General features: G+C 40.2%; 1 pseudogene; it reads right to left on the bottom strand.

Moving 5' to 3' along the window:
* Window positions 1-11,252: 11,252 nt before the first annotated feature.
* On the bottom strand, window positions 11,253-11,548 carry LOC110581014 (annotated as a pseudogene).
* Window positions 11,549-11,990: the final 442 nt, after the last annotated feature.

Here is an 11,990-nt window from a genome sequence, read left to right as displayed (position 1 = left end):
ACTTCCGGAAGATTTAGGATGACAAATAAACATTATTCATTGGAAAGGATGGGTTCCAACTCTTCATTTCCAGCCACATCTATTTTCTAAGATGGAATTGCTCTAATTGGGAACTCCAATTCTTTATCCAGTGGCCAAAATTTGCAACTAACCTCTAGCAATGCTGGTTATTACTGAACCAAGAAAGCATCAAAAGTATGTTGAATTCCTTTAGCTATTGAGTTCCTTTACCCATAGGATACCGCAAGTGGTTTTTCTTTCTGCCAGCTATAACACAACAACAGATCGTAATACACTCGAGGAGAAAGACAAGAGCGTAGGCACAACCCACAGACAATGCACCGAAGTCATGAATTCTTCCTCTTGAGAGAACATTCACTTTTATGCCAAATGACAATGATACTCTTGGACATCATGTAATACCTAAGTGGATATCCAGGATCCATCCTTGCAGATATGGGCTAAGAGAACACATTATAGCATCAAGGTGCCAAATATCAAGGTCTTTCTTTCACTCTGGTCCTACCCACTAGCAGTATGAGAAACTGCATAGAGTGCAGTAACAGTTTCTATTCATTTTTCAGCTCCTCTGCCTAGCAAACACATGTGCGCACACACACGCGCGCGTGCACGCATACACATGCATATGCAGTCTTTTCTGAGTCTAGAAGAAGAGCATCGCTTTGCTTTTCTCTTTCTGGCTTTGACCACTTAAAGCCAGCTGTCTTGAGTGACACATTCGAGTGGGGTGGCCTTCACTGCCACCTAGTGGAGCCATGGTAGAAATGGCTATGCGGACGCCTCTCCAGTTCTGGAGCAACTGAACTCAGCCTAGAAGGGATCCTACCTGGGACACCATCCTGCCGTGCAGCGCTAGGATGTGCACCTGACGTACTACTGGACAATTGAGGAAGTGGAGTGTATCGGGGGAAAATGACTTGCCAGTCACCTTAGATAAATCATTGAAAATCTGTAAAGCAGTTTTCCCACCTGTAAAATAGGGGCTAATAAAACCTCCAAGGATTGCTATGAGAATCAAATAAACTAAATATAAATGACAAGAATTGTAAAGTATTACGCACACGTATTCGATACTCTTACTATTGACATCAAATTTTCACCCTTTTGCTACGATCCTACTGAGAATTATGTTCTCATTTGTCCTTTTGCCAGTCATCCTGTTGTTATCATTAAGTCGCACCGAAAGTCGCTTTATTTCATCAATAAAGATTTGTTGCTTGAGGTTAACAACTAAAGATATGTGATTCCTTTTAAAATGGTCTGTACAGAGGTAAGGAATATTTGAGAAAACACGTTTATTTGGCAATTAGCTTCAGCACTCATAGAGACGTATACCCAGGGAATGGCTGATTACGATAGCACCTCATTAAATACATTCTTGGAATGCTTCCTCAGCCCAAGGGGGAAAATGTTCTAACCGAGGATAAGCTGCTGGTGATCTGAATTTATCCTGAGTCATTTATCAAATTGCCTCTGGAAATTGTTAAGATGCATGAATTGTTTTAGACCCTGTGGTGGCCTTGTTTTGCCACTGCCAAATGAATCACTTCATTACCACACATTCCATAAAATATTCTAGGCTTGTTTTTCCTTCAAGATACCGCAGCACTGAAGCAGTTAAAACATCATCTGGTAGAAAAAGATCTTGGAAGAAATCCTCCTATGAAATCCTCCTACAAGTGCCTTATTCTAAAGAGATCTCTCAGCCCCACCTCTCCCCTCCGCCTCTCCCTCTCCTCAGACGCATGGATACTTGCATTCCTGTAATCCTCCCATTTTGTCAGAATATTAGCCGCCATTTGGCTTCACCTCTTTCTCTATTCAATCGAAGGTCGCTGTTAATCAGTGCAATCACTTTCACCACTGTTCTCAATTTTTTTAAATGTCTTTTTACTTTCTTTACACCTATCCTTCAAACTTTAAACATCGGTTCAGTGAAGCTGATTTGTCCCCACAGCCTATGCCGCTGAGCAGTGCGGCAGAAAACTCTCAACTCTACTAAGAGAGGTCATGACAAGGTCATGGTCCCCAACACCACCTGAACCACTTGCCATTTCTTCTAGAGTTTCTTTTGTAATTCTCCTACTCCTTTTATTAGTTATTCAAATTTCAGTGGCTCTTGGGGTGTGTGGATGGCTCAGTTGGTTAAGCAACTGCCTTGTGATTTTGGCTCAGGCCATGCTCTCAGGGTAGTGAGATTGAGCAGTGCCTCGGGCTCTGTGCAGAGTCTACTTGTCCCTCTCTCTCCCTCCACTTGCACTCTCTCTCTCTCTCAAATAAATAAATAAAATCTTAAAAAATTTTTTTCAGTGGCTCCCTTTCAACCCCATGCCCCTTCACCCACTCATTAATTCTAGGCAGGGGACTTGTCCTCCTCATTCAGAAAGGAAATCAAGCCTTCAGGTAACTTCCTACCCCAAAGCTATAAGCTCCTGCAGACCAGCACCTGCTCTTCCTCCTTCTTTCCAGTGTCATTGAAATAGATGTCCTTCCTCCTCAATATAATACTTCTAATTAGGTTTTGCACTACATTGATTCAACAGTTTCTGTGTTCAAAAGGTATTGTTTAAAAAAAATTGTCTGCCAGGAATAGTGCAGAGGCAGCTGGGGGTAAAAGAGTGGGCAAGACAGTCAGGGACTCTGACTCATGGTCCTCCCAGACCTCAAGAAAAAGTAAAAAATAAAATGATAACAATCATGAACAGCGCAGAGAACCCTTGGAAAAGGCAGAGTGAGGGAAGAACAATTTCAAAGACTAGGGAAAGTTTGATAAGTTTGAGGAGCTGAACAAAGAGTAGCTGATCCTAGTAAGCTAAAGAGAGAACTGCAGCAAATGGGGTCAGAGGGGAAAGGAGTCATGGGGGCAAGGAGTCTACACTGTATTTTACATGCATTGAGAAACCATTGAAAATTTAAACAGTAAGTCACTTGATGCAATTTGAATTTTTTTTTAAGATTTTACTAATTCATTTGACAGAGGGAGAGAGAGAGAGAGCACGCACAAGCAGGGGGAGTGGCAGGCAGAGGGAGAGGGAGAAGCAGGTTCCCCACCAAGCAGGGAGCTCGACATGGGGCTTGATCCCAGGACCTTGGGATCATGGCCTAAGCCGAAGGCAGATGCTTAACTGACTGAGCCACCCTGGCACCCCCAATGCAATTTGAATTTTGAGGCAATGACTCTTGATGCTATAGAAGAATGGACTGGAATAGGACAAGTATGAAAGCATGAAGACTAGATGGGAGATATTGAGGAAGAGTAGACAAGAGGTGATTGTGGCTAGGAATTGCGATTGTGGATAGTCCATGACTGTGGACTAACATGGTGATGTTAGAAGTGGAAATAGAGATAAATGTAGGAATTTGAAAGGTGTGTTGGGGATAGAATCATCCACATTTGCTGATGGATTGAGTTGAGAAATGTAGTAAGGGAAAGGAATGAAAAATGACTCCTTGATCATTGACCTGAGCCAATGCATGGAAGGTGTAGCTGTTGATTAGGATTAGGGAAGGTGTAGTTGTCTGTTGATTAGGGAAGAATGTGCAAGACCAGATTTAGGGGAAAATTCAAGATAGTGATTTCTAAAATGGGGAAAAGGCATTTCATGATAAAATATATACCAAGTTAATCTAAGGTAATGCCAACTTCACTAAAGCAGCAAAAAAAGTTCAGATGTGCCAGTGGGAAAAATCAAAGTTTTCCTTGAGATTAAATGATGAAATTCTCAATTTGTAAAGAAGAAAATGAAAAGAAATTCTATATTAGGCCTTCATAATTTACAATATTTATAAAAGAATCCACTGGAAATGGCTGAGATTACTGGATTTTCCTATCTGGGACAGTGGGGCCTGAAGAGGAAGATACAAGTTTAGAAGCCCATTAAGTTAAAATGTCCATTTATATTGTGGAAATAATTCCAAATGGAATTGGGAAGCCCTGAAAGGGGAGCTCTCGAGCATGTACCCCTCATTGTAGCCTACATAACCAGCAGGAATAAGGAAGATAAGAATTATTTTAATAAGGGATGACATTATATCTCCTGATTTTTTAGAAAAGGAAGGACGATCCCTCCCTACCCCAGCAACAACACATTAACCACTGCTTGCAAACAATGAGACACCTCTACAACTTCAAACTCTTATTGTCCCTAAAAACTTGTTCAAACAACCATTCCCAGTTTCCTCCTAAAACCTAATAAAAGCTGACCTTCCCTTTGTCTCTTTGGACCTACCTATGGTTCACCATAGCTTCCTGTTCTGAATTGTAATTCCTCCTCTGTTCCCAAATAAACTCACTTTTTTTTTTACTTAAATAAAATTCTCTTTGCTATGTTTAAACTTAATAATATACAGTTGACCCTTGAACACCAGTTGGAATTGTGTGGATCCACTTATGCATGGATTTTTTTGATACAGTGTAATACTATAAATGTATTTTTGCTTCCTTATGATTTTCTTAATAATGCTTTTTTTCTCTAGCTCACTTTATTGTAAGAATACAGCATATTATATATATATACACACAAATAGAAAATACATATTAATCAACTGTTTATGTTATTGATAAGGCTTCCAGTTAATAGTAGGCTATTAGTAATTAAGTTTTGAGGGAGTCAAAAGTTATACATGGATTTTTGACTGCATGGAGATCAGCACCCCTAACCCTTCCCCGCCTCATTGTTCAAGGGTCAACTGTTTATGGGTATAAATAAGGTAATTAGTTCCCCATCCTTACCATCCTCCTTCTTCTTCCTTTTTCTTATTCTTTAATTGTTTACTTTCTACTGGCTTCCTTCCTTTGTTATATAGTAGTTTAGTATAAATTATGTATTGGGAAATGTGGGAGCATGGAATTAAAGAAAAACGTCATATTGTTAAGGCTTAAATTAAATAATTCAGATACTGAACTTGAAGACAATGAGGACTACTTAATGTTTCTTTTAAATTAATTTATTTTTTATTATGTTAAGTTAGTCACCAAACAGTACATCATTCGTTTTTGATGTAGTGTTCCATGATTCATTGTTTGCGTATAACACCCAGTGCTCCATGCAATACATGCCCTCCTTAATCCCATCACCGGGCTAACCTATCCACCTCACCTCCCTCCCCTCTGAAAACCTCAGTTTGTTTCTCAGAGTCTATAGTCTCTCGTGGTTCGTCTCCCCATCCGATTCCCCCCCTTCATTTTTCCCTTCCTTCTCTTAATGTCCTCCATGCTATTTATGTTCCACAAATAAGTGAAACCATATGATAATTGACTATCTCTGCTTGACTTATTTCACTTAACATAATCTCCTCTAGTCCCAGCCATATTGATATAAAAGTTGGGTATTCATCCTTTCTGATGGCTGAGTAATATTCCATTGTATATATGGACCACATCTTCTTTATCCACTCATCTGTTGAAGGACATCTCTGCCCTTTCCACAGTTTGGCTATCGTGGACATTGCTGCTATGAACATTGGAGTACATATGGCTCTTCTTTTCACTACATCTGTGTCTTTGGGGTAAATACCCAGTAGTGCAATTGCTGGGTCATAGGGTAGCTCTATTTTTAATTTTTTGAGGCACCTCCACACTGTTTTCCAAAGTGGCTGTACCAACTTGCATTCCCACCATCAGTGTAAGAGGGTTCCCCTTTCTCCACAACCTCTCTAACATTTGTTGTTTCTTGCCTTGTCAATTTTTGCCATTCTAACTGGTGTAAGGTGGTCTCTCAATGTGGTTTTGATCTGAATTTCCCTGATGGCTAATGATGATGAACATTTTTTCATGTGTCTGTTAGCCATTTGTATGTCTTCTTTGGAGAAGTAGTCTATTCATGTCTTCTGCCCATTTTCTGACTTGATTATTTGTTTTTTGGGTGTTGAGTTTGAGAAGTTCTTTATAGATCTTGGATACCAGCCCTTTATCTGTAGTGTCATTTGCAAATATCTTCTCCCATTCTGTGGGTTGCCTCTTTGTTTTGTTGACTGTGTCCTTTCCTGTGCAGAAGCTTTTTATCTTGATGAAGGCCCAAAAGTTCATTTTTGCTTTTGTTTCACTAGCTTTTGGAGATGTATCTTGAAAGAAGTTGCTGTGGCCGATGTCAAAGAGGTTACTGCCTATGTTCTCCTCTAGGATTTGGATGGATTCCTGTCTCACATTGAGGTCTTTCATCCATTTTGAGTTTATCTTTGTGTATGGTGTTAGAGAATGGTTGAGTTTCATTCTTCTGTATATAGCTGTCCAATTTTCCCAGCACCATTTTTTGAAGAGACTGTTTTTTTTCCCATTGCATATTTTATCCTGCTTTGTCGAAGATTATTTGACAGAGTTGGAGTTAGAGTTGAGGGTCCATATCTGGGTTCTCTATTCAATTCCATTGGTCTATATGTCTGTTTTTGTGCCAGTACCATGCTGTCTTGGTGATCACTGCTTTGCAATATAGCTTGAAATCGGGCAACGTGATGCCCCCAGCTTTGTTTTTCTTTTTCAACATTTCCTTGGCGATTCAGGGTCTTTTCTGATTCCACACAAATTTTAGGATTGTTTGTTCCAGCACTTTGAAAAATGTCATTGGAATTTTGATTGGGATGACGTTGAGGATATAGATTGCTCTGGGCAGCATAGACATTTTAACAATGTTTATTCTTCCGATCCATGAGCATGGAATGTTTTTCCATCTTTTTGTGTCTTCTTCAATTTTTTTTCATGAGTGTTCTGTAGTTCCTAGAGTTTAGATCCTTTACCTCTGTGGTTAGGTTTATTCCAAGGCATCTTATGGTTTTTGGTGCTATTGTAAATGGAATTGTTTCTGTAATTTCTCTTTCTACAGTTGCATTGTTAGTGTATAAGAAAGCAACTGATTTCTGTGCATTGATTTTGTATCCTGCCACATTACTGAATTGCTGGATGAGTTCTAGTAATTTGGGGGTGGGGTCTTTTGGGTTTTCCACATAAAGTATCATGTCATCTGTCATCTGCGAAGAGAGAGAGTTTGACTTCTTCTTTGCCAATCTGAATACACTTTATTTCTTTTTGTTGTCTGATTGCTGTTGCTAGGACTTCTAGTACTATGTTGAACAATAGTGGTGAGAGTGAGCATCCTTGACAGGTTCCTGATCTTAAGGGAAAGGCTCTCAGCTTTTCCCCATTGAGAATGATATTTGCTGTGGGTTTTTCATAGATGGATTTTATGAACTTGAGGAATTTTCCCTCTATCCCTATACTCTGAAGAGTTTTAATCAGGAAAGGATGCTGTATTTTGTCAAATGCTTTTTCTGCATCAATTGAGAGGACCATATGGTTCTTCTCTCTCCTCTTATTACTGTGTTCTATCACATTGATTGATTTGTGAATGTTGAACCACCCTTGCATCCCAGGAACCTTTTAATGTACTGTTGGATCCTATTAGCTAGGATTTTTTTTTTTAAAGATTTTATTTATTTATTTGAGACAGAGAGAATGAGAGACAGAGAGCATGAGAGGGGGGAGGGTCAGAGGGAGAAGCAGACTCCCTGCCGAGCAGGGAGCCCGATGTGGGACTCGATCCCGGGACTCCAGGATCATGACCTGAGCTGAAGGCAGTCGCTTAACCACCTGAGCCACTCAAGTGCCCCTTTCCTTCTGTTTCTATTTTTTGAAACAGCTTCAAGAGAATAGGTATTATTTCTTCTTTGAATGTTTGGTAGAATTCCCCAGGGAATTCATCAAGTCCTGGAGTCTTGTTTTTTGGGAGGTTTTTGATCACTGCTTCAATCTTGTTACTGGTTATTGGTCTATTCAGGTTATCCATTTCTTCCTGTTTCAGTCTTGGTAGTTTATAGGTTTCCAGGAATGCATCCGTTTCTTCCAGGTTACTTAATTTATTAGCATATAGTTGTTGATAATAATTTCTGATAATTGTTTCTATTTCCTTGGTGTTAGTCATGATTTCTCCCCTTTCATTCATAATTTTATTAATTTGCGTCTTTTCTTTTTCTTTTGGATAGTCTGGCCAGTGGTTTATCGATCTTATTCATTCTTTTAAAGAACCAGCTTCCTGTTTTGTTGATCTGCTCTACTGTATTACTGGTTTCTAATTCATTGATATCTGTTCTAATCTTAATTATTTCTCTTCTCTTGCTTGGTTTGGGCCTTATTTGTTGTTCTTTCTCCAGTTCTTTAAGGTGTAAAGTTAGTTTGTGTATTAGGGATTTTTCTATTTTTTTGAGTGAGGCTTGGATGGCTATGTATTTCCCCCTCAGGACCACCTTTGCAATATCCCATAGGTTCCGGACCAATGTGTTTTTGTTCTCATTGGTTTCCATGAATTGTTTAAGTTCTTCTGTGATTTCCTGGTTGACCCAAACATTCTTTTTTTTTTTTTTAATATTTTATTTATGGATTTGACAGAGAGAGACACAGCAATAGAAGGAACACAAGCAGGGGGAGTGGGAGAGGGAGAAGCAGGCTTCCCACTGAGCAGGGAGCCCAATGCAGGGCTTGATTCCAGGACCCTGGGATCATGACCTGAGCAGAAGGCAGATGCTTAATGACTGAGCCACCCAGGCACTTCTGACCTAAACATTCTTGAGCAGGATGGTCTTTAGCTTCTAAGTGTTTGAAGTTCTTCCAAAAATTTTCTTGTGATTGAGTTCCAGTTTCAAAGCATTGTGTTCTAAGAATATGCAGGGAATAATCTCAATCTTTTGGTATTGGTTGAGACCCAATTTGTAACCGGTATGTGGTCTATTCTGGAGAAAGTTCCATGTGCGCTTGAGAAGAATAAGTATTCTGTTGTTTCAGGGTGGAATGTTCTGTATATATCTATGAGGTCCATCTGGTCCAGTGTATCATTCAAAGCTCTTGTTTCTTTGTAGATTTTCTGCTTAGATGATCTGTCTATTGCTGAGAATTGAGTGTTGAGGTCTCCTACTATTAACATATTATCATCAATATGTCTCTTTATTTTGGTTAACAGTTGGCTTATGTAGTTGGCTGCTCCCATGTTGGGGGTGTAGATATTTACAATAGTTAGATCTTCTTGTTGGATAGACCCTTTAAGAATGATATAGTGTCCTTCTGTATCTCTAACTACAGTCTTTAACTTAAAATCTAATTTGTCTGATATGAGAATTGCTACCCCAGCTTTCTTTTGAGGTCCATTGGTATGAAAGATGGATCTCCATCCCTTCACTTTCAGTCTGGATGTATCTTTAGGTTCAAAATGAGACTCTTATAGACAGGATATGGAGGGGCCCTGTCTTTTTATCCAACCTGCAACCCTGTGCTGTTTTATGGGAGCATTTAGGCCATTCACATTGAGAGTGATTATTGAAAGATATGAATTTTTTGTCATCATGTTGCCTGTGAAGTCCTTGTTTCTGTAGATTGTCTCTGTAAATTTCTGTTCTATATAACTCTTGGGGTCTTTCTCCTTTTATAGAAACCCCCCTTAATATTTCTTGCAGGGCTGGCTTACTGGTCACATATTATTTCAGTTTCTACCGGTCCTGAAGCTCTGTATCTCTCCATCCATTCTAAATGACAGCCTTGCCAGGTAAAGTAGTCTTGGCTGCATGTTCTTCTCATTTAGTACCCTGAATATGTCTTGCCAGGCCTTTCTGGCTTGCCAGGTCTCTGTGGATAGGTCTGATGTTATTCTGATGTTCCTCCCTCTGTACATAAGGAATCTCTTCCCCCTAACTGCCCTTAAGATGGTTTCCTTAGTTCTAAGATTTGAGAGTTTTACTATTACATGCCAGGTCAATGGTCTGTTCTCCTTGATCTTGGGAGGGGTCCTCTCTGCCTCTAGGACACGAATGCTTGTTTCATTCCCCAGATTAAGGAAGTTCTCAGCTATGATTTGCTCAGATATATCTTCTAGTCCTCTCTCTCTCTCTCTCTCCACACCCTCAGGGATCCCAATAATTCTGACATTGGAACGTTACATGGCATCATTTATTTCTCTAATTCTGTCTTCATGGATTTTAAGCTGTTTGTTCTAGGCCTCCTCCTGTTTCTTCTTTTCCATCAGTTTTTCTTCTAGTTCACTAATTCTTTCTTTTGCCTCTTTTACCCTAGCTATTAGAGAATCTAGTTTACACTGCATCTCATTTATAGCATTTTTAAGTTCGGCCTGATTAGCTCTCATTTCTGCCCTTAGAGAATCTGTGTTGCCATTAATGTTTTTCTCCAGCCTAGCTATTGTCTTCATAACTGTTACCCTGAAGTCTATTTCTGACATCTTGCTTATATCCATATCCATTAGGTCTGAGAGAGAGGCCATTGTCTCTAGGTCTTTTCTTTGTTGGGAGTTTCTCCTCCTAATCATTCTGTTGAGTTGTGGTTGAGGGGATGTACAGTTGAAAATATCAACCACAATCCAGGCAAGGTGCACCCTCTCGACTGATGATCCTGTGCCCCCGTAGAGATCCAGATGTATAATCTTACATCTCAGGATGATTTTTTGGGTGTTCAGAGTGGCTTGGTAGATATCTAGATAAATTCAGGGGACCGGTTGAAATGGAGTTCCCTACTCCTTTGCCATCTTGTGTTGTGATCTCATGACAACAAGGGACAAAACCTGGATGGGAGCTGAAGAGGTTCTGGCTTCAAAGCCCAAATTCTTGACTCGACCAGACCAGGGCTGCAGGCAGGGAAGTTGGAAGAAAACAGAAAGGTTTTTCAAACCACTTTGGTGAGATGCATGGGTCTTAATGATTCAGGTGTCAGAAAACTGTCCCAGGCAGGTAAGTTGTTGGGCTTTGATGGATTGACCATTAAGAGGTCCTTCCCCAGGGGCGCCTGGGTGGCTCAGTTGGTTAAGCGACTGCCTTCGGCTCAGGTCATGATCCTGGAGTCCCGGGATCGAGTCCTGCATCGGGCTCCCTGCTCGGCGGGGAGTCTGCTCCTCCCTCTCCCGCTCCCCTCTCTTGTGCTCTTTCTCTCTCTCACTCTCTCTCTCAAATAAATAAATAAAATCTTTAAAAAAAAAAAAAAGAGGTCCTTCCCCAGAGATGTGTTACAAAGAGCCACTTCTGAACGCACATCTCATCCTCGCAGGAAAGAGCTGGAATGCTCTACTTAATATTTTATTAGTGGGAGAGTTTTGTTTTTTGGGTTTTTTTTGCATATGTATTCTTACTTTATTAAATCTTACTAGTATTCTTTAAGGGAAAAACACACAGACAAGTAGGCTATATTGAAGAAATCTTATTTTTATAAGAGAGTTAAGAAGCCTTTAAGATACTTCCAGGTATTATCTTCAGTGATGCTTCTTATCTTTATTCTTGGACTCCAGGTAAAATTCCGCCCCTGCAGCTACCACAAATGCTGCAAATCCCCATTTGAATCCTTTTAGTAATGCACCAACAAAGGAAACATTGTTTGCAAAGCCACCCATGTATCTCCAAGCTTCATTGCGGCCCCATGGATCCCTTAGCCCTCGTGCAGCCAGCCTCTCCTGGACAACTGCTAATGGTGTCCCTTCTACTTCCATTGTTTATAATCTGGAAGTTCCAGTTTACTAGGGCCGTGTTCATGCCCATGTCCGTGGGCCATGTCTGACAGCAATCTGACCTCTCACGACACTCAGTAGTCAATCCTCCTAGCAGGAGTGTTTTATAATGTGATCAATATTTAGAAAGATACTCCAGTGAAAGTTTGAGGCCTTGGGTGAAGTGTAAGGAAGTCAGATCCTCATTTCAGCTAGGAGCATAGTGTAAAAATCCTAGTTAAAGATGGTGAGAGTCTGAAAAGGAACACTGGGAGTGGTGATGAAAAGGACTACAGTTATTTATTTTTGTCAGCAGAATTCTAGGTTCTTTAGGTCTTTTTCTAGATCTTTCCTTTGATTTGATTTTTTTTTTAAGATTTTTTCATTTATTTATTTAAGAGAGAGAAAGTGTGAGCAGGGTGAGGAGCAGAGGGAGAGGGACAACCAGACTCTGCACTGAGCACAGAGCCCAATGCAGGGCTCCATCTCAGAACCCTGAGATCATGA

This window comes from Neomonachus schauinslandi, chromosome 5, assembly GCF_002201575.2.
Source record: "Neomonachus schauinslandi chromosome 5, ASM220157v2, whole genome shotgun sequence".
Taxonomy (NCBI): domain Eukaryota; kingdom Metazoa; phylum Chordata; class Mammalia; order Carnivora; family Phocidae; genus Neomonachus; species Neomonachus schauinslandi.
This window is presented reverse-complemented; position numbering and strand designations above follow the sequence as displayed.